The 26,638-nt window shown below is 43.7% G+C and overlaps 1 protein-coding gene and 1 long non-coding RNA gene across 2 annotated transcripts in view; both read left to right on the top strand.

Annotated features, from left to right (window-relative positions):
- The window catches only part of LOC133492670 (uncharacterized), a 71,339-nt gene extending 56,102 nt beyond the window's left edge, over positions 1-15,237 (top strand). The window contains exon 4 of the long non-coding RNA XR_009792721.1: positions 14,486-15,237. This is a non-coding gene — a long non-coding RNA (uncharacterized LOC133492670). The remainder of the gene's footprint in view (positions 1-14,485) is intronic.
- Positions 15,238-16,148: 911 nt separating this feature from the next.
- csrnp1b (cysteine-serine-rich nuclear protein 1b) overlaps positions 16,149-26,638 on the top strand; it is a 30,186-nt gene continuing 19,696 nt past the window's right edge. The window contains exon 1 of the mRNA XM_061805180.1: positions 16,149-16,236. The gene's annotated coding sequence lies outside the window, so the exon portion shown is untranslated. The remainder of the gene's footprint in view (positions 16,237-26,638) is intronic.

Below are 26,638 nucleotides of genomic sequence, written 5' to 3' on the forward strand. Positions count from 1 at the left end.
AAGGATCACTAATGATGGCGTTTGAGAGGGGGGGGCCCCATATACCGCCGCGCCAATGGCAAATCTAAATTTTTTTTAGTAGGTCAAACGGGTCTAGCTGAGGGATTCGACGGGTGGAATTTAATTGCAGGGGCACAAAAAAGATCTCCTGTAAAGAAATGCATTTTCACCCGTCGAGGCAGCACTTCATATTGTACGCTACCGACTGTATGTTGTCCATTGACACATGACGGAGAGCGGCAAAAATTTTGCAGAGCATTCAAGTAGGTGCCGCTAATCAGAAGTGAACGTTCTTCAACCTTTTAATTCTCAGGCATTTAGATCGAGATTAGATGCACCGTTTATAAAAAGCCAACTTTTATTTGAACCCATCCAAAAGTTGCACATGCCCTGTGTCTCCTACCAAGGCTACAGTACCGAATTATTATAATTATTGAATTCTATTTTTGGCCTGGAAGTGTTTTTTCATGTGAATGTTTATAGTGAATCAATAAATGTATGACATTAGCATAGGTCACCAGTGTGTTCTGATTTCCGTACACGTCCAGTTAACGCCGCAGAACCCTGTCGTAAACTGAGACCCCCTGTATACTAGTTCGGATTGGCTATAGGTGGAAAAACAAGCAGTTGAAGAACTGAGAGATGAAAAATGGATCAGCGGCACCGCACTAAAAGTGGCCGTGACGAATCCAACAATTCGGAATGCTCTGAGGAAGAAAGAAAACCTCTGTGGTGCTAAGTAAGATCAGATGTCGATCAGGCACAGAGTTCGTCGTTTGGCCAAATCCGCGTTGACCTCATGCGCGAGGATTTTCGATCGTAAATACTGAAAAGGTTTAACGTTTACGATCGTCGGCCCCGTATCGGTTTCAAAGGGAATCAGAGGCAGAATAATAACTCTTGGGAGACCCCACACAAGGGGATTATCTCTTGGTAGAGACAGAATGTGAATACCCGGCTACATTTTTTTCTTTCACCTTACAATCGCAAAGTCCAAGTCTGGGAGTCGAGATCGTAAATATTGAACAGATTTAACATTGTCAGACGGTCTGTTTTCAGGAAGGAAAAATCCCGTTATCGCACCCCACACTATCACTTCAGATAATCTTTTCGAGGCAGCCGACAATCGTGCCTTTAATCGGGAGGAAGGAACAATGCTCAAATTGTGTTTTTCACTTTAGTTTAAAATAACATCTCATCCAGTGAAGGCATTTTTTTTTTCTTTTCCTACCATGCACCAAATCTGTCACTCAAGAACACTTCTGCCTCCTTGCAACATTTCTACTTTTCAAACACACACAAAAAGAAATGATGAAGTCTGCGTGTAAATCGTTCAAAGGCTTTTTTTTTTTTTTTTTTTTTTTTTTTTTTTTTTGGGGAGCGCACTCTCCCTCACCCCTCGCCGAGCATCGCTCGCGAGGCCCCGATCTGATGCGGACTGCGCGCCGAGCGCGTGTGCGACGCTATCGACTTTTTTTTTTTTTTACACCGAGTCTTGCAGGAGACGTAAAATAAAGCTCGGCGGCTGTCCGGTTCGCGAAGCTCACCGCGAGTTTTGGCACGCAGAGCCCGGATGCGCGCCGAGAACCAAAAAACAAAAAACGAGCCGTGCTTTCGGACCGACAGCTTTTTGCTGACCCGTTGACGTCGTAGCGGCTGCGTGAATTGTGATGTCATGCGGATATAAAAAAGGAGAAGGGGGAAAAAAAATGAAAGGCTGAGTGGATTGAGAGCCCTGCCAAAAAGGAGTGTCTCAAAGCCTGAGCATTAGCATAGAGGCCAGACAGGTCCACTTTCAAACCCAATCACACGAGCTGTCATCTTTCTTGTTGCTTCCAGCCAATCCGTGGAGCACTTTTTTTTTATTTTTTTTTTTTTTTGTCATCCAACTAAAGAAGTTAACAGGAAAAAAAATATCTGCGGGGATTGTGTTATTTTCAACTTGATTTGTAGACTTGGTGAAAATCACTTCGTCAATGCCAAAGGGTGTCAATAATTGTGAAAAGGTTCAACATACAAACCTGCCGCCGTTTTAAGTGCCTCTGATTAACGGAAAATCTATTTCAGATGTTCTAGTAGGCTTTTCCTGGCATTTTTTCACCCTTTCTAGCAGAAGCCCTGGTTTTGTGGGCAACACTTAAACTGGTATTTGGATCTGTACAGAGTCCCCCCCACCTTAATTTAGTCCCTGGTTACAGATGAAGTAAAACAAACTCAAACAAAGCAGCCACCACCGTACTTCACTGTTTGTCATTTTTGTTTGTGCCAAACATGCCTTTTGGAATTGTGGTCAAAAAGTTCAACCTTGGTTTCAGAAGTGTGCTAAAGCACACTTTTTAAATCTCTTAATTTGGGGAAAAAACCCAAAAACCTAGGGTGGACTTTTAATATCACAAAGACAGGGGTGTGTAGACTTTTAATATCCACTATATATGTCTCGATTGAGCGAAGAAGCTAAGAAGCTGGCCGTTTTTTTTTTTTTTTTTTTTTTGCAAATGCTCGTTACCAAACCCCCGGGTCACGTAAATATCCAGCCATCCATTTTCTTTGCCACTTATCCTCACGAGTGTCGCGGGGAGTACTGCAGCTTATGCCACATGTCAACGGGCAGGAGGCGGGGATACACCCTGAACTGGTTGGTAGCCAATCGCAGGGCACATGGAGACAGACAACAGCCACACTCACAATCACACCTAGGGGCAATTTAGAGTATCCAATTAATGTTGCATGTTTTTGGGATGTGGGAGGAAACCGGAGTGCCCGGAGAAAAACCACACAGGCACGAGGAAAACATGCAAACTCCACACAGGCAGGGGCCGGGATTGAACCCGGGTCCTCAGAACTGTGAGGCCAACGCTTTTCCAGCTGAGTCCACCGTGCTGCCTCACGTAAACATGTACAATGAAATATTAAAATCAAACTCAATCCTGTGCCAGGTTTACATTTTTTTTTTGCTTTGTTTTATCCGAGCCGAAATTTTATTTTAAAATTAAATAAAAAGAAATAATAATAAAAAGACAAACTAATGAGTCGCTTTTTCCTTTTTTTTTTGTTTTTTGTTTTTTTAGTTTTCCAGTTAAAAATTCAAAATACAAACGATCCACAGATTTCAGCCCCCCCTGGCAGATTTCAACATCCCGTTCAAAGAAATTTCCTAAAAATATATTTATTTCCCCCCGCAGAGCTCGTCTCTCTGCCTTGCCGTAATTGGGGTGTGACCTAAATATCTGATGGGAAGCTGCACTTGAGCGAGTGCGCCGCCTCATTGACCTACATATGCGCCAAAGCATCGGCGGAGCTTTTTTTTTTGTGCACGAATCGATACGGCGCGGCGTACCGTCCTTGCGCTCGGCCTTTATCAGAGCGACTCGTTTCTACCGCGGCCCGTCTGCGTCCCTACCCTGTTGTCGGCCAATTAAGTGCCATTAAGTAAATATTTGTAATTAAAGATGGTGGGGGAGGAGGGTGCTAATTACCATTTTGACAAGTACGAGTGCAAAGGTTCAATTGCAAATTGTCATGTTGTATGGTAATTAAATTGAGCAGGAGCAAATTAGCCCCAAATTTAACGTGGTTAGTTCTCCTAAATCAGTGCGTTTGGTGCAAGGGTCTTACCTGACGTCATCCACCTCTTAATACCACCCATATCTCATCGCAATTATAGAAACTGGGGATATTCAATGCCATTTTTTTTACCCTTAACTCGTGCCTGATACCTTGAAATAAGACCAGTGTAGAGCTTGTGCACGTGACGTCACCGTTTTCACAGCGCCATATTGCCCATCAAAGGCAAGATTTCGGCAATTAAACAAGATTGATGCCTAACCAAAATACGCACACGCCTGTGTAGCGATCATTTCACGTAGGAATGATTCTTCTTAATCTCAAATTCCCAAAAAGTATTTATAATGCCAAGTTGGTTCATTTGAGAACACTGCATTTAAAAAAAACAAAAAAAAGAAAATTGAGTTGTCTCCAACGTACACGGAAGCGTGTTGTGGCCACACGTTAATCTTTGGTAAACCTCTCCCTGACAGACTCTTTTTTTTAATATGCATTGTGCTCAAATGAGTCAAATAAGATGGTATCAGTAAGCCATAAGAAAATAAACAATGACAGTGATGTTTACGTTAACGTTAACGTGTGGCTGCAACACGCTTCCGTGTACGAGGATCCGACTCGCTATTTTTTTTTTTTTCAATCATAGTTAATGAATGCGAGTTTGTGTAAAACCAGGGGTCATTTATTTAAATATTGGCATTTGTATTGAACACTTGCTTAAAAGATCAATGGGTTTCGGCAAAGGTTATCGTGTAGCCGAGCACACTTCCGCGTTCACGAGCCGTCTTCAGGTTGAGAACAGAAGCAACAATGAAGTATTTATATTAGTCCAGACTTTTCTACGGTTTCAAACTCTTCCGTGTAAATCTCGACGACTTACTCACCAGATCCACGTGTAGGTCCAAGACAGGCGTAAGCGGGGTAACGGTCCAATTTCTTATCGGCGAAAACGTCGACTTCGGCATTAAATACGGGTCCTCTATGCCAAGTGTCTCTCATTTTTCCCCGTACCTTTGTTTATTATCACCTTCTAAATGTTTAACGGTATCGAACAAAACTCTGGGTGTCGCGCTATAAGACGTATTTTCACGTCGTCTCCAATCGACTTACCATTGAAGAATGCTTTGTTTCCGGCACTTCCGGCCAGTGACGTGATTTTGATGAAGTAGGTGCACGAGCGCTATTGTCCTGATACCAAAACTTACATATCAATATTTGCCCATCGCTAAAAGAAACCATCGGTGTACTATACAAAGGTGCGATATAAAAGCGGTTCAGCGATGTTGCCATTTTCAAGCAAAATATTTTTAATTTCCATGCTTCCTTTCACTGATAGAATAATGTACGCCCATTTGTTTATTTTTAATTGTTTAAACACTTTCTCTGGATTTTTTTTCCTCCTTGAGACATTTGCATGTGCAACAGCGGCGACAGCACCCCGCTGATTGCATCCGAGATGAAATCTAATGCAGTTTCCAATCTAATGCGGGGTGTTGATGGTTAATGCAAATGCTGCAAACAGAAAATGTCACTGATTGTGGAGACATTTTTCTTAACGAGGGGTGCTTAACGTACAGCTCCAAAAAAAAAAAAAAGGCATTATGTGGGCATAAGGCTCTTATTTTAATTTATCTGGGCATTAACTCTGTAAATGCCCGTTAAAACGAGCGGCGCTTAAGTGGGTTAAGTCCGAGCGCAGTCCATCCCGTGACAAAATTTCCCATTGAGATCAATTATACTGGGATTAATTTGTTCCATCATCCAAAGCAGGGTTGAGGAAACTTTTTGAACTCGAGGTGCGTGACTGAATTTGAACAGACAGAAGAGGAGAGGTCGTTCAAATATGAGGTTAAAAAACAGAAATGTTGAAATATGGATGTTTTGGGAAGATAAATGAGGCTATTTTGTCATTTGTATTGAAATGAATGATCAATTAACTAGTTGCGGCGATACAGAGTATAAGTGTTTCATTTATTAATACTTGGTACTTGATGTAAAATTGTTTATTTTAATGCTGGAAAATTGAATCTGAATGTCATTTGTACGTTAATACGCTTATTTTAGTCATTTTGGTATAATATATTGGAGTACATAAAACTCTAACAAGCACCGAGAGAACAATTCCAAGCCAAAGTGCGATCCCCAAACTTTAGAACTGAGGCAGACGCCACCACGAGGCCCACCGCGCTGCATGAAATTTACGACCCCAGTCAGCGACGACCCAAATCCTTTGTTCTCCTAAAGTCTTAGGTCAGGTATTTGTTTTTGATGAAGTGTCTGCCTACCCAAACAAACACAGCGTAGTCGAGAAAATACCGCCTCGATTCACGCACACACACTCGCTGAGCTCTGTAGAAGCAACTACTGAAAGAACTGGTTTAAAATGTGGAGAAAAATGCGCATTATATCGGCTTTTAAGTGTTTGTCAGTGTGCTAAACGATGACAACTCGAAAAAAAAAAGGGGGGGGGGGAGGCAAAGGCAGCCATCAAAATCCATTAGGTCTAATTCCCCTGCGGTTTTAGTAATTGATTGTGACACGTCCACCTCCTGCTGACGACAGCCTCTTCCCGCGCCGTGAACCGCGGGTGAGCCCGATTGATTTAGGACTTCCTCCCCGCACTCGTCTCACCCAGCCTTGGCGACGATCATAATAATCTGGGCACCGCTGTCCTTGTGTACGCCCCAAAAAAACCCTCACCGCTCCGGGGACGCGCCCTGTAATTAGCAGCATCCTCCGACTTGAGTATTGTCCAAAAAAAAAAAAAAGAAGTGAGGAGTGGTTTAGTTAGGGGAGGTCACAGACATACAATCAGCAGTATTTTGAATGTAGTTGAATGGACCTGGTCCCATCTTCGGGTGATGTGAAACCCGCCCAATGTGTGTTATTTATGTCCAGTCCACACCCTAATTCTGTTTTGGTCTTTCAAAGAGCAGGCTCACTGCGTTAGAATCACCTTTAAGTAAGCACGGTTGCCTCTCGAAACACATTCAGTGCCATTGACGACTATAGCAGTCAAATATCCATGTTAGCTGTGAAGCCCGAATTTGTTTTGAAGGTCCCGGAAGAAGGATTCTCAATAATTTTTTTAAATAATATTTGGCATGGAAGTAACTGTCAGACAGGCCTTTTGTAGACACTCAAATGACAAAACAAAGTTGTTTTTTTTAAATAAAATTGACACTTTTATACTAGGTCCGTGTCCGAGTGTCACTTTATTGAGGTCCAAATAGACCGTTTTCGACTGACGTCACACACGTTCCTGTTTAGACCGCGGTCGCCATTTTGGTTTGGTGAGTTTGCGTAAACAAACCGTAACCAAGCAGGAATCATTTCAGAAAGGCGTATGAATGGGGGCGCACTGCTATGTTATCGGTTGCTCAAACGAACGCGGCCGTTGGAAAGCGTCTTTCTTTCAACTGCCAGCTATGATCAAGAAAAACTGCGAGAAAACGGAGCAGTTATCAACCAAACGGCGACAACTGTGGCTGTCTCGTATCAGCAGAGCCGATCTAGCAGCCAAGTCATTCCCTTATGTCAGAGTTTGCTCGGAGCATTTTGGTCTCGGTAAGTATTGGATACCTCTTAAAATTTCACAGCAATAACTAAGTTCTGTGAAGGAGAAGTATTCTTTAGTTCCAATGGCCTACATAATACTCGTGTATGTGAATGCAGTGCATGTCTCCAAAAATCTGTATTTTCTGTTTCATTATCATAAGTTTGCAAAAACGAGTTATCGCACCGCTAGCTGTTTTCGTGAGTTGAGTAGCCGTTGAAGTGGAGAAAAAGCTGCGGCGTCCACTTGGGACTCATCCCGGTCGAACCTCTCGCTCTCGCAAAACAAACACGAAACAAAAACGAAAACGATAATCTACACCTCTTCCGTTGGTATAATCAACATAATTTAACGCAATGGTGACTGTAATCACGCGGTTCATATTTAAATTGGATTGTGCGGTATGCTAACCTTAGCAGTATGGAGACATAGGTTGCTTAGAATGGATACCTCCGCATGACGAACCCAGCCATTGATGAATCGGTTGTAGGCCTCCAGACCTTTGTAATTCTTTAGTCAGTCCATGGTATCAGCGCTTGTTGAGAAGAGATAGGTTACCGACGCCCATCGTTTGAAATTCGTGTTTTCTCCGAGGCATGTGGGTCGATATTGTCGACCAAAGCACACTTCTTGTCGTAGCGGTTACTTGAAACATCTTATGAGCGTCGATAACTTTCCAAAGTCTTTTTCGCCATCATGTGTCACCTTTAACGGTCGTACGAACATTTGTGTTACTCCGGTCTGTATGTAAAAGCGAGTGAATGGCGCGTCAGTTGAGTGGAACCCATTCAACATGGCCGCGTGCCCTGGATGTAGTCACGTGGTCGAAAACAGTCTATAGCCAAAATATGTGACCTTAAAATGAATCTTTTTTTTTTTTTTTTTAACCTGGAAGTTGCATCCTGGCCTTCTGTATCCAGAAAAGCTCTCCAAAAAAATTTTAACTAATTTTTGCTACCCATAGATTCATATCTTCCTTCGGCAGACTCAACATTGGCCCAGCATTATATGGGGCGGGGTCTATAGTTGCTTATTTGAGCGACAAGAAATAAGGTTTTTAAAGTGACTGTTTTTCTTGGTCTTCGGGGTATGTCCAAGGCATGTTGTGAAAGACACCTGGGGGCAGTTTAGCACAATATGTCTTCTTTCAGTGAGATGACAAGGCATGAAAGAAGAGAGGGGAGGTCATAAAGATTGTCGTTTCCGACACCGCAGACAGTTTGTCGTGTTCTACAGTGTCGGGTCAGCGCCGTTTCCGGTGCGCAGTCGGGTCATGTCGTGGTCACGCACATTTACTGATGAACACAAAGAAATCACAGGAGAAGGGGGCAGCAGCTGGGTGGGAGTGGTACTGTTTTTTTCTGGGGGGGGGGCTGCATTAACAGGAGGCTACTTTCACTGTCTGTTCAGCAGCTCGGCGACCTGGAGACGGGGGGAGTTGTGCGGGGAGGGTGCGGTGTGCCGTATTTAGCAGGAAAAGCTTCCTGTGCGTGGGCCTCATGGCGCCAAGCGGGGGACGGGATCTGCAATCCAACTTGCTGTCTTCACAGAAAACACCACGAAGCGCCCACACTCACATACATACACACCCTCTGGCACCGACTCTGCTCTTAATTTCCTGCCTGCAATTCTGGCAGCTGGTCAGAGAAAAAGCCGCTTCCTCTACAACAATTACACCTCTCAGATCACGCATAAATCATGGCACGACGGGGATGTTACGCAAAGGATTGAGCGACGATTGTTCACGGTGACGGGCGGACGAACGACACATAGCGACATTATCCTCAAGAGCTAACGTACCCTAGAAATTGATTGAGATTTCAGTGTCAGTTTTGTGTGCCGCCATGCTTTTGCCGTCCCAGACTGATCCATATAATAAATAAAAGCTCTCAAAGGCTAACCAGACTGTGAATACTTTGTGCTGTGAAAAACATATTTGTTCCCTGGGACTGATTTGTAATTTATCATATTTAAATTGGCTCATCATGCCAAAAACACCCAGCTGCTGGATTTTTTTGAGCCAGTAAGTCACCAAGTAGCACCCGTCAGAGAAAAGTAAATTAGGCTAGAAGATCTTAACAAGAAACATGTCGTGCCACCAGCCATCGAAATTCAAGAACAAATAAAGAAGATCTATTTGAATTGAAACGCGGCGCGGTCTGGAAAAGGTTAACACCATTTCCGAGGCCTCGGTATTTCAGCCGCTATCCGCAAACTGTGGTGAACCTTCCCAGGAGCGGTCAGCCAAGAAAAATGACTTCCAAGAGTGCAAAGACAACTCATCCAGGAGTTCACACCAAGAACATCGTCCCAAAAGAAAAGCAGGCCTTGCTCGTCTCTGTTGAGCTCAGTGTTTTTATGACTCAAGACACTGAGGAAAACGATTAGCGTATTTTACGGACTAAAAGCCTTTAATTTTCTCAAAAGCCAACGCTGCGCCTTATAATCCAGTGCGCCTTATATATGGATCAATATTGAGCCTTTAGTGCAGCTCCAGCAATCGGATGCATAACGTCACCCCAGCCTCTCCTGTAGCGTCTATTCTATGCGCCTTATAATGCGGTGCGCCTTATCGTGTGGAAAATGCGGTAATCCAAGATGAAACTCACTGCTGGTTAAAAAAAAATTGCTTCGGAAAATTGAACACAAAATTGAGGAAAAATTGCCTAAAATTAATCCGGATATTAGTTGCGTTTGAGTTTGTTGTTTTGCTTTCACGAGCGAAGCCATGTTGAGGCACTAACACGAGTAATAGTAACGCCCCTCCCCTCGCATTCTCTCAAGACGTCGCTTATTTTGTGTGGTCTTGACATTAATTTACGTGTTTATTTCATGAACGTTGTTAACTAAACGAGCATGCTCCAAAACAACCGAGCTGATCATATTAAGCCCACAAAAACTTGACTGGGGCGCATTGATGTTTTTGGACCCATGTTACATAACCCTAACCCAGAAGTGCAAAATGGCATGGATACATTTTCATAAATGGGCAGATAAAAGATTTTTAGCTGGATGTTTAATTTCACACTTGTTGGTTGTGGACTGGGTAGGTGCAACAGAGATCCAAATATGTGTACACAAGTCATCAAAAAGTCCAAATTTCCGTATGTACCCTCTAAAATTGTGCTTAATCGAGCACTCCTTGCCCAGCACTTGACTATTCCTCCTAATCTGAAACACTAAAGAAAGATTTGGGAGAACTAATCTCAGTCGAGTGGCGTCCGACCAGCTCACGGCATGTCAATCCTCCTTACGGGCCGACTCAAAGGAAACGCCGCGCATCAGCAAACCCTGCGAGAGCGGCGAGCTGTTCGGGCCGCTTGAAATCTCGGAATTAAGCGGGAGGGAAATTGAACCTCATTGAGCGGATTCCGAGCAGCCCGGCGGAGTGGCTTGCGATAATTACAAACCATTCACACAGAAGCGACGTCGTAAACTGGTTATTTTCATCCCGGGGCCGGCATCCGCTCGGAATGACGTCCGTGTTCGGGAACTGAGCACCGATGAGGGACAGAACTCAGTCCACCTGCGCCTTTTTGTCTCGTTGCGTTCCTTCTTTGAGTTTAATATTTGCGGTATCTTTAATTGATAATGGCGTTATGTGGTTTTAAAATCTTCCACTTGTGTCTTGTTTAATTACTTGTCACATTTCGTAATTATTTTAATTTGTATTTTTTTAGTTCTTTGCTTTCATGCGGTCTTCGCCAGATGTTTTACAAGACTTGATGTTCCGCCGGACTTATTGTCTCCCTTAACATTTTTCCTTCGGGTTTTTCTTCGGCCGTGCCCATAATGCAAGACTTGCTATTGAGCTGTTTATCCAAATATGTTCTTCTCGGTGTATCCCCGGTTCCTAATTCATCAGTTTGGCTTTGCATCCCGGTGCGTTACGCTCGCCGTCACGCGGCCTCGATTGCAAGGGGATCAATATGCTCCACGGGGGGGGGGTGCGCGACGAATTAAGGAACTGTTGAAAATGTAAACGCCGAAGCATGCAGCCCACGCTGTCTTGTCTAAACGGTCGGAGCGGCCTGATCTGAGCTCAGGGAGCTTTTGCGGTGAGATTGGACTCAGCGGCAAGTGGCTTGTCTTAATGTGATTAGAGCTCTTTGAACCCCCCCAGGGGCACTGGGGAACCTTGCTCGGACCGAGCGAGGGACGTCTCAAAACGTAACGTAAATTTTGTGTGCGTGTGGCAGGGGGGTAGGCAGTGCGCTGACCTGTAACTCGTCGAACGTCCTTTCGACGCTGTGGCAAAACCAAGCATATTTGGCAACTTGTAGGGATTTTTTCCGGCGGTCTCGGGGAATAATTGCCCAGTGATTTAGCGACAGTGGAGCTCAGCTGTCTCAGGTGCTCATCTGCTTGGTTACTGCTGGAGTGTATTAGCGCAGGAGACCTGCTCAAGTCCTTATCCACGTCACTGTTGTGTAAAGAGACGCCGCCTAATCCTATCTGGACGGCAAATCCCTTCCCACTGGGACCCGGACTGTGTGGAAACAGGCGCCGGACTGAACCTCTTCTGGCGTTTTGTCCAAATTTATTGTCCCTTTGACGTGATTGGTGAATGGTGTCGTAAAACGACTTCAGGGGTTTACATGACGCACAAATGCTGTTTTCTATAGCACTCATTTTGTCTGTGTGTGTGAATATTTATCAAACTATAATATCATTTGCATTGAAAAGGTTGAGTTTTGATTAAATATTTAATTCCACAGATAAACGAATGACTTTTCCAATTTTATTTCAGATGTATTGTTAAATTATTATTATTTTATTTATTTAATACATTCAAGGATAGTTTTAGTCTGAGCAAGTTTTATTTGAAATAAAAATACATTAAATCTATAAGCATTCAAATATATACTGTGATGATTGCTAATGTATTGTGTTCGTGTAGGTTCATTTGTAATTACAAATTCTGATTATGTCAAAACAGAACTCAGAACTAAGTGCTCCCCCCCCCACCCCAATTTACAGAACAGCGAGGGACACAAGAAAATGAAAATGCAGCATTTTTGCACCGCATGCGAAATTGTTGCTACAAACTCGTAAGGTCAGAAGAAATAATTCCATCACATCTCACTAAATTTTTCTTTTTTTTTTTTCATTTGTGTTAATCCCAAATCAGAACCATGAATTGGGATTATTTCTCTCCCCCCGCCGGATAAGAGCTGCTCTTTATTCCTTTGAGGGCTTATGCTCATAGAGGATCTATCTCGGCTCTGCAGAGCCCATAAATTGTGGCTAAAGAGGGGGAGGCAAACACAGTGGGCTGCCGGTGTGGGAATCAGGCGACATAATCCTTTGTCATTATCTGACAGGCCCAGCCAGCACACGTCTACTGCCGGGTGCAGTTTCGGGGGGGGGGGGGGGGGGCGGGAAGAGAAAACAAGCGCTCCTTGGGTGAAGAGGGTCAGGGACACTCCTTGCGAGACTCCGGAGTTCCTCGACACCGCCCGACGGGCCCCTGATAACGGGAGCTTTATCTCCCTGCGGCAGCTTTTGCGGGTACCTAATTGTCGCCCGAGAAGTATTTGTGTTTTGGAACCAAAATAATATTACGACTTCCTCCGCTGCTGTCGTTCTGGCGGCGAGGCTGATGAGTCAGGTTAACGGCGGTGAAAACGTGTGACTCATGTTCCAAAAGCGAGAACATGGGAGTTTTTGAAATTCTGCGCAGGAATATTTCCCCTGGAGAATCACTTGAAATTTTGGACCAAAAGGGATTTTTCAAAATTATTATTTTAATGTTACATGCTAGCAATTTGCACGACTGCATCCTGAGTACACAAGACTCCCAAAAGAACATCATGATTTAATACATATTATTTTGAAAGAAAATGGGCGGAATGCTAACTTGCTAGCAGTCAATATGCTAACATAGTAAAGCAATATGGGAAATTAATGATGGAGTTGAGGTTGTGCTAAAGTAATTTATTGATCATTCTGCCCAGGGGTCAGGTACTATTTAGCTAGAAGATATTTTGGGGGGGGCGGCACGGTAGATCAACTGGTTAAGCATTGGCCTCACAAGTCCTGAGGACCCAGGTTCGATTCCTGTGTGGAGTTTGCATCTTCTCCTCGTGCCTGTGTGGGTTTTCTCCAGCCACTCCGGTTTCTTCCCACACCCCAAAAGCATGTAGCATTAATTGGACACTCTAAATTGCCCCTAGGTGTGACTGTGGGCTCAGCTGGTAAAGCATTGGCCTCACAGTTCTGAGGACCCGGGTTCGATCCCGGCCCCCTCTGTGTGGAGTTTGCAGGTTTTCCCTGTGCCTGTGTGGGTTTTTTCCGGGCACTCCATTTTCCTCCCACACCCCAAAAACATGCAACATTAATTAACTTTGAATTGCCCCTAGGTGTGATTGTGAGTGCGACTGTTTGTCTCTATGTGCCCTGCAATTGGCTGGCGACCAGTTTCAGGGTGTACCCCGCCTCCTGCCCGTTGACGGCTGGGATAGGCTCCGGCACTCCCCGCGACCCTCGTGAGGAAGAGCGCCGAAGAAAATGGATAGATGGACGGATGGTTTGGGATTGGCTCGTGCACTGCTGCAACGCTTGTGAGGATAAGCATCTTGGGAAACGGAGTGGAATAGTTCAAATGCTAACCTGCTAACAGTTAACATATATAATATGAAGTGATATGTATGTGTGTGTGATCTCTCTCTCTCTCTCTCTCTCTCTCTCTCTCGCTCTCTCTCTCTCGCTCTCTCTCTCTCTATATATATATATATATATAGAACACACACACATTTGGAATCACGCATGTGGCAATTGTGCCACTCAAGAGCAAACAAATCAGAATTGTGTCACTAGAACAGTGCCGCGTAAATCCTCCCTTAGTGGCTGAAGATCTAACAAAGACAATCGCCGGTGGAAAACAAGTAATACAGTTGAGTGAAAGACAAATAAAAAAAAAAAAAAAGAAACAACAACACGGGGGGAAAGCTGATCCTGTTTATTTCTTAAAAGGGGGACCACTGGAAAGGCAGCGTGGCAGGAAAACAGTCAGTGGAAAGGATACTAATCTAGACCTAATCCCCTCAGCATCTGCCACCGATGCATTAATCAGACAGAAAGGAAACATGTTATTTCTCTAATACAGTCCCCCACCCACACACACACACACACACACACACACTTCTTAACCAAAGCCACTGTTGTTGAATTTGGCGGGTTTTCTTCTCGAAACAAAACAAAAACCACTCACATTTTGTTTAGCTGGATCGAGGTTTCCTTTCGTACAGGTAAACGAAAATGTTTTTGAAATGTGGACCACGGGGCACTTATATTAGACAAACAGCCGCTCACGTTGACGCCTTTGGACAATTCGGTTCCCGTTTGACCTAAAACGCATCTTTTCAGAATAGACGAGCCGAGATTCCAACCCAGAACTTCTCCACTGCGGGCCAGACGTGCCACCCACCATCTCACGCGCCATTCTTCCATATAAAGTAAGTGGATTACGTCTAGACGCACAATTATTTTATAGAGGAATTCCGAACACTTATTTGATTGTAAAATTTATAGGCCGCATATTTCAGGCTACCGTCGCCTTATTAAATTCTCTACACAGCATTAATGCTACATGCGTGTGTGTGTGTGCGTGTGTGGGCTGGGTTGGCGGGCGCAGGTTAAGTCGATTTTATTTTTATATCGACTGCTTTATTATCTCGTTGCCCAATCAAGTCTTTGCAAAAGTGTGCCCCCTGAATCCTTAAGCGCTCATTTGTTTTTTTTTTATTTTTTATTTTTTTTTTTATTTTTAATGAATTAGCCCACGTCATTAGCATGCATGCGACAGTTTTCTGGTCGTTACGCAGGTTCTCACCAAGCAAACGCGTCCATTTTGGGTCGGGTGGCAAATCGAGGCCGTCGTGGACAATTTTAAGAGGACATATTAGAAATGACTCGTTTTTAAAGAATTATTCTTCTCTCTGGAACATTATAGCTCGTTATAGCTTAACTCCCAATTTGTGAAAAAGTATGCAGCGTAAGAACGAGGCTCATTTAGAAAATAAACCCCCCCTTCCAATGAGATACTCCATGACCTGATCAGCAAGGCGGGGTGAAGATCCAGAGCTACTTTCAAGCTCACTACATCCCTATTAATCATAACTGTCATCTGAATGCCAAAGGAATTATAACAATCGTTTTAAAAATTGATTAATCTGTAGATTTTTGTTTTATTTATACATCAATCATTTGTTTTCTCAGTGTGCTTCCCATTATTAAAAAAAATACACAATTTCATCATATATCAAACAAGAATTGATTATGATTAAAATGACCTGTTCTATTTGTAAAATGTTGCAAAATGAGCATGATATGGTATAAAAACTAAATCAAATTTTGAATAATGTCCGTCAGTTGCTTTTCATACTAGCAAATGTTATAAAGAATTATTCTTTTTTTTAAGTTTACACTTATTGGGTTGGCAGAAAAACCACAGATCCAACTCTTTTGATGCGAACTGTTAAAAATTAAAATTTGCACATTATCGTCTTTCTTTTTTTGCACACGCGCAAGCTCTGCTGGACCCTTGACTAATGTGGTCCCGCGCGCGACGCACGACTCCCGCCGACCGTCCTGCCGGTAAACAAATATTGCTCGTTACACAGAGGTTTATGGAGCTGTTGACCTTTTGCCTTTCACCTTATTTGGTTTTCATCTTCTCCCTGTCAATGGCTAGTTATGGAGGAGCTGGTAAATTATTGTGGCCCGGTGTTGGGATTGGGTGGGATGGGGGCCCACAAACACACACACACACACACACACCACACACACACACACACACACACACTTCTTAACCAAAGCCACTGTTGTTGAATTTGGCGGGTTTTCTTCTCGAAACAAAACAAAAACCACTCACATTTTGTTTAGCTGGATCGAGGTTTCCTTTCGTACAGGTAAACGAAAATGTTTTTGAAATGTGGACCACGGGGCACTTATATTAGACAAACAGCCGCTCACGTTGACGCCTTTGGACAATTCGGTTCCCGTTTGACCTAAAACGCATCTTTTCAGAATAGACGAGCCGAGATTCCAACCCAGAACTTCTCCACTGCGGGCCAGACGTGCCACCCACCATCTCACGCGCCATTCTTCCATATAAAGTAAGTGGATTACGTCTAGACGCACAATTATTTTATAGAGGAATTCCGAACACTTATTTGATTGTAAAATTTATAGGCCGCATATTTCAGGCTACCGTCGCCTTATTAAATTCTCTACACAGCATTAATGCTACATGCGTGTGTGTGTGTGCGTGTGTGGGCTGGGTTGGCGGGCGCAGGTTAAGTCGATTTTATTTTTATATCGACTGCTTTATTATCTCGTTGCCCAATCAAGTCTTTGCAAAAGTGTGCCCCCTGAATCCTTAAGCGCTCATTTGTTTTTTTTTTTTTTTATTTTTTTTTATTTTTAATGAATTAGCCCACGTCATTAGCATGCATGCGACAGTTTTCTGGTCGTTACGCAGGTTCTCACCAAGCAAACGCGTCCATTTTGGGTCGGGTGGCAAATCGAGGCCGTCGTGGACAATTTTAAGAGGACATATTAGAAATGACTCGTTTTTAAAGAATTATTCTTCTCTCTGGAACATTATAGCTCGTTATAGCTTAACTCCCAATTTGTGAAAAAGTATGCAGCGTAAGAACGAGGCTCATTTAGAAAATAAACCCCCCCTTCCAATGAGATACTCCATGACCTGATCAGCAAGGCGGGGTGAAGATCCAGAGCTACTTTCAAGCTCACTACATCCCTATTAATCATAACTGTCATCTGAATGCCAAAGGAATTATAACAATCGTTTTAAAAATTGATTAATCTGTAGATTTTTGTTTTATTTATACATCAATCATTTGTTTTCTCAGTGTGCTTCCCATTATTAAAAAAAATACACAATTTCATCATATATCAAACAAGAATTGATTATGATTAAAATGACCTGTTCTATTTGTAAAATGTTGCAAAATGAGCATGATATGGTATAAAAACTAAATCAAATTTTGAATAATGTCCGTCAGTTGCTTTTCATACTAGCAAATGTTATAAAGAATTATTCTTTTTTTTAAGTTTACACTTATTGGGTTGGCAGAAAAACCACAGATCCAACTCTTTTGATGCGAACTGTTAAAAATTAAAATTTGCACATTATCGTCTTTCTTTTTTTGCACACGCGCAAGCTCTGCTGGACCCTTGACTAATGTGGTCCCGCGCGCGACGCACGACTCCCGCCGACCGTCCTGCCGGTAAACAAATATTGCTCGTTACACAGAGGTTTATGGAGCTGTTGACCTTTTGCCTTTCACCTTATTTGGTTTTCATCTTCTCCCTGTCAATGGCTAGTTATGGAGGAGCTGGTAAATTATTGTGGCCCGGTGTTGGGATTGGGTGGGATGGGGGCCCACAAACACACACACACCACACACACACACACACACGTACATACACACTGACGGCTGTTTGCGCAACTCCGCCTTTTTACCTCCTTGCCTTCCACGGTCCCACCTCCGCATTGCTCCATCAATCAATCCCAATTTCCCGCATTATCTTCACGCTCAGACACATGTTCTTGTTTTGATTGCCCTCAAAAACACGGTTTGTTGTTTTTGCACCACAGCGTCAAGATTCCTTTTTTTTTTTTTTTTTTAAGCAAAGAAGCGTAATGATATTATTTATCACGTAGCAGAGAACTGTAGCGGCGCGGGTTCGTCGGTCTTAATATAGGGGATGACCTCGGTCGTGTCCTTTCCCGGGCTCCCACTATGGAGGCGCTGACGCAGTGCGCTCGAGGCAGCCGATGAAAATAGAATTGCTGCGGGGATTCCTCCGCCAGATGACCTGGAAAACATCGGCCGCTCGACCCGTACGAGGAATATCGCGTGTGTTATATCCCTTTACGTCTTCGCTATTTTGGTTACGGGAGACCGCGGAAACAAGATGACAGTTTGCGAAAAAAAAAAAAAAAAAAGCAACACTCGGAAAAACGGGGTGTCAAAAGTTTCCGAGAACATAGAACGGATGACTCCTGTCGTGCAAAGCCAAAAAAAGGCTGTAATGAGATGTTTGTTTACTTCATTTTATAAGGCAGAGCAGGGAAATCATACCTCTTGAAAAAATGTAAAAGCTGGCAAGAAAACTAATAGTTTTTTGTGATTGTGTTTTATAAAGTTTTACTATGTCAAAAAAAAATCTAAGCAGAAAATATTCAGAAACATCTGTTCATCCTGATTATGATGCCATGTTTTTTCCTGTTATTACAACTTGACGATGTATTTTTCTCCCCTCAAGTTAATCCTGATATTTAGACTTGACTCCCATCATATAATTTTTTTATTATTATTTTTTTGGCCAAAATCCCGCTACAAACGCTTCCGCGAGCTGCTTCTTGTATTTTCAGTTCTATCAAAAGCTGCTTCTTGCACAAGTTTTCTTCATGTTCATCTCAGCAGCATGTTGCATTAAAAGCCACAAATTCACTCGGAGGATGCCAAGGGAAACTGAAGGCTGCTCGTTTGGACCGGCTCCAGCTCGGCATTCCTTCCTCGGCTCTTGGAAGGCCAAAAACCCGCTTGCAAAATAACGACGTGTGTTTCGCCGACCGCGCGTAGGAATCTCCCCACGCATGCGTGCGCCGTTTGTGTGTTGTGCGAGTGGAAGTCACCGTGTGGGGTCTTTGTGTTTGCCAGTGAGGGACCTGCATGGGTGATTAATGGTGGGGGAGGGGGGGGTCGGTTTTTGGGGGGGGTTCTCATGTGAGGCGTCATACACAATCGGCCGAGGCCGGACCGCAGCCCTGCCGGGCTCGTCCTTCACACGAGGAGAAGGAGAAAGGTGGGAGGGGGGGGGCCAACTATTCCCTCTGCCCATCCATCCTGTTTTTCCTTTTTTTATTTATCTCTTTCTCGCCCCCCCCCCTTCCCCCTTTCCCTGTTTCCGCCAGCCTCCTGTCCTCAGCCAAACCGTGCCCCAGTCTCCGCTCGCTTTTGCAGACATGTCGTTTAAAAGGTGGGAAAAAAGTGGAGGTGGTGATGCGAAAACACTCGCCGCGGCAAGTGTGGAGGAAGGGTAGGCGGGTGGGGGGGGGGGGGGGTTCGGCTGTTGGAGGTTGAGGACCCCAGCTGTGAATGAGCCGCCCCCGCCTCCCTGCAGTTCGGGTATGCGGCCCCACTTCTTCCCTCAGTGTTCAGCAAGGCCTTTTTAAATGGGCATTAACCTGGGCCCGCCCAATGGGGCCATTGTGGGAACGGATGTGTGGACATTGGTGCTCAGTAAACACTGCTCCTTGTCTCTCTCTCTCGCACATTCCACGGCCGGCCCAGAGGTTGGCGCCGTATTCTGTCCCACGGGAAGACATATTATGAAAAATAGATGTCGTATTTTATTACGGATACATTGTGTATCGTGGATTCTATCTCTGGCTCGCATCTGGGAGATTCCAATCGCAACGCATTATTTCTTTTTCCATTCATTGTAATGGGAAACATCGATTCAGTTTTCGAACAAATCACTTCTGGAAGTTTTCTCGAGCGGATTGTGAACGAGAACTGAGGCATCACTGTACGTTTGGTTTTTTTTCCCTTTATGTGTGTATGCTTATTGGCGTAGAAAAAGTTTGAAAAGTAGTAGTTTTGAATTTAATTTATGTTCTACTAATACAAGTGTTATATTTTAGACCACAGGTGTCATACTCAAGGCCCGGGGGCCAGATCTGGCCTGCCAATTAATTTAATGTGGCCCTCGAAGCCAAATCTAGTGTCAATTTCCTATTTCGAGTAAAAATCTGTACCAAAATTTCCAATTGTCATATATATATATATATATATATATATATATATATATATTCTACTACTAAAGCATATATTTTAAGCAATATGCAAAAAGCAAAACAAAAAAGCAAAAAAATAAATGTTTTTCTCAAATTATTTTATTATATAAACTATTTAAACTATACATGTATTTCTACTATGCAGTTTATTATCAGGAAAAAGCTTAAAAAATGCTTTAAAAAGACAAAAAGTGTGTCTAATCGTCCCAGCTCCTGTCGCCCAGTATTGCTAAATCTTTCTGCAGTTTTGAGGCGAAAGTTACCGCACAATTCCCGCAGTCTGCTTCATGAACACAAATGAACAGATTACATAAATCAAACAAATTTTTCCGCGCGAAGGCGGACGGGGGCCGATTGGCCGTCATTGGCGACGCACTCATTTCTACGTATGGCGACTCACGCATCCAGTAAAGTTCATCTCGAGCCACCCCCCACCCACCACCACAAGAACCTCAAGAGTTCCTGGAAGATTATCAGTTCATCGGGCCGGTCGTCGCGTTTCCCCATAAACTCAAAGCGTCGCTGCTTTTTCCCAGCGGTTTCTGTTTCGACACTGACATTTTGAGAGAGAAAAAAAAAAAGAAAGGGGAAGTGCTCGGAAATAAAGCAACTTGCGGGTTTCTTCCTGCGACACGACGAGGAACTTCCAACGTGCTGACCCGGAAGTCTGTCGCCATGACGACAGAAGGACACCTTTACCGTGACAGCCATTACAAGAGCTTTGTCAAAATAATACTCGGGCATAAAGGAACATATTATGGAAAATTGACTATTTAATAGCGTGTAAACAAATCGTTGGCTCTCTGGAGCGCCTGGCCAGTCATCAGATGTGAAATTTAACAACCAAGTGAACCTTTGTCTGACATTCTGGCTATTGCATAACCGCTGGAGTAATTTCTATAGCAAGTTTCTTTCGGCTTGTCCCTTTCGGGGTCGCCACAGCGTGTCATCTCAGATGAACGCATATATATGTTTGGCACAATTTTTACGCCGGATGCCCTTCCTGAAATTAGAACATTTTTACAACCCTTTTGTGACAAGTGAAATATAGCAAGCATGTTTGTATCTATCTATCTATCTATCTATCTATCTATCTATCTATCTATCTATCTATCTATCTATCTATCTATCTATCTATCTATCTATCTATCTATCTATCTATCTATCTATCATCTATCTATCTATCTATCTATCTATCTATCTATCTATCTATCTATCTACTATCTATCTATCTACGGTATGTATAATGTTGACAAAAACGTATAGAGGGATAAATATTTGTTTTTTTCCACAAAATATGCATATATGTATCACATATAAAAATGCATATATGCATACAAAATCTCTCTCTCTATTTTTTTCTACGACTAATCGCAAGCAAAACAGTCCCATCATTTTTATTTTTGTTTCGTTATCAGTACCTGGCACAGCGGTCGCTTGCAGCCAAGCATTTCCCATGCCTGAGTGGCCTCTCGGATTTCTTTGAAAGCACGTGGGTGGCATGTAAACATTTCAACCAGGAAGTCCAAGGCAGAGGAGCACGAAAAAAAAAAAAAGGGGGGGGGGTAGCGGTTTCACTTTTGTCGTCAGACAGTCGCCAAGGTTCCTATTATTGTGTGCGTTGTTATTACTTTTTGGAGCATAAAGATAAACCATAACAAACACCCATGCTGTTGTGTAGATTTCTGTGTAGTCCAGGAAGCCATGTTGTAGATATTACGAGAGACGTGGACTACTCGATCAGTTTTATGGTGGGTCAAAGGATATTCATCAAATAGACTTCCAAATGTGGTTCGTAGTTGTTTAATTGGAGGAACTAATTTTTGGATCCACTGGTTTTCTGTTGAGCCGAGGTCTCGAGACCTCTTGACTGTGGGTCTGGTGTTATTTGGCTCACGCGTTGACATTTTTCTGCCTCCAAAACACGGCGGGTCCATTGGACGGCGTGATAGTTTGACTTTGGTTTCATCCGCCCGCAGCAAATTTCTCCCAAGCCTGCACGGGAGTCGTTTAAATCCGCAGCGGCAACCTGAAGCCAGGCCCGTACGAGTGGACTCCTTGAGCGCCGTCAGATGTCTGTGCGGCACAGTGAGTCCACGACTGTTTTACTTCCAATCGCCTCCATTTCACGAAAAATATGTATCTTGTGTTCTGCGGCTGGTCCCGTACCTTTAAGATCATCTTGACTCCATGTGGCGAGACTTTTGGAGAAGGAAGAAGTGAAACAGAAACTCTCTAAATCACAGGTGTCAAACTCAAGGCACGGGGTCCAGATCTGGGCCGCTACGTGATTTTATGTGGCCAGTGGAGACAAATTATTTGTATCAACGTCCATGATTTTTTTGGGTTCAAAATTTAAAATTGTCACATCAAACATTGAGCTATTACAAGGATTTTTGTGTTACCAAACAACAATAGTTGGAAAAACCCATTACCCTTGATTTCTGATTCCAAAACGAGTTCATAAATTGTGTAAATATGATGAGGCGGTTAAAGATTTTTATCGTTTCACAAACATCACGGCCCTTTGAAGGCAACCGCTAGTACAATGTGGCCCGCGACAAAATGGATACTAACCATCTTCTTCAGCCACTCCTTTGTCCTGGAAGTATGTGTTACATCAATATTTATAATGTATACAGTATGTCGATTTTTCCTACTTATTGAAATAATGTTTACCTTCGTTGTGCCTAAATGATTTTTTTTGCCTCTGGAGAATAATTGGTTAATCAATCGCATGTCGGAAGTAGGTCAATGTCCTGGTTAGCAGAAAAAAAAACATTTTTCTTGCCTGTGAATGACAATATTTGACCTTAACAACGCATTTTCAGAAAATGTAATAGAGCGGTAATTAGCCACGGCGTTATTTTTGCAATGATTTTTATCCATAAGCATAAAGGTGCCTTTAGCTCTCAATGCCGTGAGTGTGGTCGTTCTTTTTGATGGTCTATTAAGCAATCAATAATATTGTGTCAGAGGGAAGTCTATAGCGCATCACGCCGTATGAATAAAACATAGAACAAAAGTCCTGGGAGAGACAATCCAGAATGCATTAGCCGAGACAGCCTTGTGGTATTGCCAAGTCCAAAAAAATAAAAAATAAAAAAAAAATACACACACAAACTGGCAGCTTGTTGTGGCCTTAAAGCCAAACGCACAAAAGTACAGAAAACACACACGTTACAGTATGCAGCAAGCAGAGAGGGCAACTCGGTACATAGTGCTCGTTTGTTAAGCCAATGAATGGAAGCTTTGAGTCCGGAGCGTTTTCTTGTTCTCCCGAGGAATGGCGACAACGGCGGCGCGAGTTCGGGACAATTTACGAGTCGGGCCCCGTCTCCGGGGCGAGCCGCGATATCTGGACGTGGCCGCGGACCGACGAGCTTGGGGGTTCCTGTTCGCTGGAGGGCGGGGGTCCTCAACAGGCGGACGAGGGTCTGAATCCGGACCCGGGTGGCTTTCTACGCGGACCCGGACCGTTCGTGAGATTATTTGGACGCACACTTACAAATTGGTAAATATTAAAAGAAAGGGGTTGAAAAAGTCTTATTTTAACAACTGCAACTTGAAGTTGTCTTTTGTTTACGTGTACATTTTGAGAGTTTTACAGGAGTCGCAGATTTAACGCTCACAACTCCCGAGGGATTTAAGGAAATGTTCTTTTAACCAGTACAATATTTGCGGATTTATTAATAAGTTGCACTTTAACGTGCACGACTTTGGGCACACTTACTGTAGTTGTATTTTAGCCAACGCTCGTCGTAATTTAACCAGTGCAGCTTTCGAGGTTTTACTGTGTCCTTATTTTGACCTGTAGGGATTATCGGATGTTGTATTTTAACTATCATAATTTTAGCGGGAATTACAGTTTGTGATATTTAAACCTGTGCATTTTGTTCAGGAGCTACACTACTTTTATCTTAACGTGCACAACCTTTTGCGGCAAACCAATAAAACGGGACTTGAGATTTGTTTTTCAGTTCCACCCCTGACTTATGGGAGCTCCCGCCCGAAAGTCTTGTGCAAAGTCTTCCATGAAGAGCGGACTTCCTCGTCGCTGATTGGCCACGTTTTTCTCGTTGTCGGCCTCTCATCCTTTTTGCCCCGATGTCGTGTCTTGTCTTTGGGTCTGACGGGGGATGGAAAGGAAAAATGTGACCTCTCCTCCTTTTTAATGGCCAGTCAATGATGTCATATCGCGGGCCAGATTCTTTGGTCTCTAAGTGAAATAGCCCTCCTGTGTGCTGATTGGCTGCTTGCCTGCGAGAAGAAGAACAGGAGGAGGAGGAAGAGGGTGATTTTTTTTTTTTTTTTTTTTTGCTCCCCTTTTGCTTCTGGATTAATCCATGTGCCTTGAGTGAGCTCATCGCGTCTCTATTCTCTCCCGCACCTTCTGTCAAAGCAGCCATTACTCGCGGTTATAAAAGGTTTTATCAGTACGATGTTCCCGCTATATCCTGGCTCGTTGTTCAAGCCACCGCTGTGTCGTTTATAATTTTGAGATACTTTAGGGTTTGAGCTATTACCGGTATTTATTTTGGCGGGGTATCGTCAACATTTTCCATTGCGCACCTGAGCATTCTCCTTTTGTATAAAACATAAACACGTTTTGCCATTTTAATATTTCATTGCTCCCACGGAGGAGAGAATATTACGCTTGTATCATTGTGTTCTCTGTTTGTATTGCTGCTGCTCTGTGTGTATATAATATCAGTAGTTATAAGGTTTATAATTATGGTAATATTTATGCTTGCTGGCGCTTCACATTATCAGCTAGCTTTAAGCTAGTTGACATTTGTTTGGGGGAAAAAATGAAACGGTTTGGTAATTGTGTAAGAGTTCAACTTGGAGTGGCAACTTGAAGCAAGCATGTGGTGCCTCTTTATTTGGAGAATAAGCCCACGAGCAAGATTTTCACCTTTTTGTTGTTGTTGACAGAGATAACAGGCACAGAGTAATAGGTTTAAAAAGTTTTAATAAGTGGGTCTGTGTTTGAAGTGTGTGGGAGGATTAATAATTGAAAACATATTGTATATTCATATGGAGTCTTTGCATCAGGGATTTTCAGCATAACTGGATCGCATCCTACGTTATGAATTGGCATTTACTGTCCCAACACTGAAACATATTCTCATCCATTTCCCTCCACTCATCAAGTATTTTATTTCTTCTGTCTGAGCGTCCCCCTCCTCCCCGAGAGGGGCCCGGACGAACTCCGCATCGAAACACAATGCCGTGGCCCTCCGTCACAGCCGTGTCTGGGTCCTGCAGGTGACCAGCTGTCCGCCTGTGTTGCGCTCTCCTCCGGGACAGCTGGAACCATCAATCACGCCCTCCCTGCGCCTCCTCCCTTCCACCATCCTTGAAACGAGTCGTGCCCGTCTGGCCGCTCTGACCGCAACAACATCAGGCTATCTCATCTGGGCCCGCGTCACTCCTCCAGGCGGAAAGTGGGGCGGAGGGAGAGTGGGGGAGGGGGGGGGGGTCTCGATTTCTACCGACACAGATGTTGTTGTGAATTTAGTCTTTGATGAGGTGGCTACAAGATTTTAGAGACCTGAAGACAAAGCAAACATAAATGTTTTTTTTTTCCAGTTGTGGGTGCGGCTCATCCGAAAGAATCCTTGGTCGCCATCACACTTAGTTCTGCTTCGGATTGTTTTATATTTCTTGCCTCGAAGTGATTATTATGCAACATTCTGCAGGAATTGTGATTTCACTAGTGCATTAGTGTTGGCTAGATTTAGACGGCACCGATTTGTGTACACATTTGTAGGAACAGAACTTGGTTGTGCAAACCCAAAAGTGCTTAAATGGTTCAAGCGTGTGAGAGATAGTTATTAAAATAGCATTTCTATATGGTCTTTCTGTATCATTAGATATTTTTAACCTCTCAAATCATTGTCACGGACTTCTTACAATCGACATCGACGAGGTATTTTTTCCCTCCCACCGAAGCAAAACCGTTGTTTCGGGTCGTCCGAACAAGAATTTTCCAAATTACACCTGTTTCATTTCACTTGAGGGCCCCGGCGCTCGCGTTAGAGATACGTTTACGAGGTCGTAAAATGATAACACGGCGGCAGCGTGACGCGTGCGTTCAATGGCCGCAGATGGAAACCATTGGCAACGGTTGTGTTGGGGGGGGGGGGGGGGGTGAAGATCAGAGTTTGAACTCTTTGGCACACTTTAAAAGAGGAGGTTTTAATGTATGCAGGCCTGTCTTGGTGGCTTTCTGGCACTCCCCCCCCTCCCCCCTCCACCCACACCCCTTGTCAACATCCACTCTTCGCACAGCTCCTTTTCTGAGAAGTTTTCTTAGAAGGGAGGGTCAACGTGTGAGTCGCAGTGTTCCCTGGAACATCTTACTTGTTCTACCCCCCCCCCATAAAAAAATGGAAAAGGAGGTGCTGACAGACGCGGCAGGCGACTTCAGAGGCTGACATGAAACGGGGCTCGAGTTCTCTGCTTCCTGTTTATCTCGGAAGGACTTGGCCAAGGACACCTCAACAAACGAACCGATGCTGAGAACTCGCAGCGGGGAAGCAAGAAGCCTCTTTTGCTTGTTGTCCAAACAACGCCGCCGCACATGTGTCGGGCTGCTATAATTAGCGTTGAACGCGGAACCGATGACCCCCCCCCCCCCCCCCGTGTCTGGATGCGCCGTAATTGTTACTCGCCGATTA

The sequence above is a fragment of the Syngnathoides biaculeatus genome, chromosome 19 (genome assembly GCF_019802595.1).
Source record: "Syngnathoides biaculeatus isolate LvHL_M chromosome 19, ASM1980259v1, whole genome shotgun sequence".
Taxonomy (NCBI): Eukaryota; Metazoa; Chordata; class Actinopteri; order Syngnathiformes; family Syngnathidae; genus Syngnathoides; species Syngnathoides biaculeatus.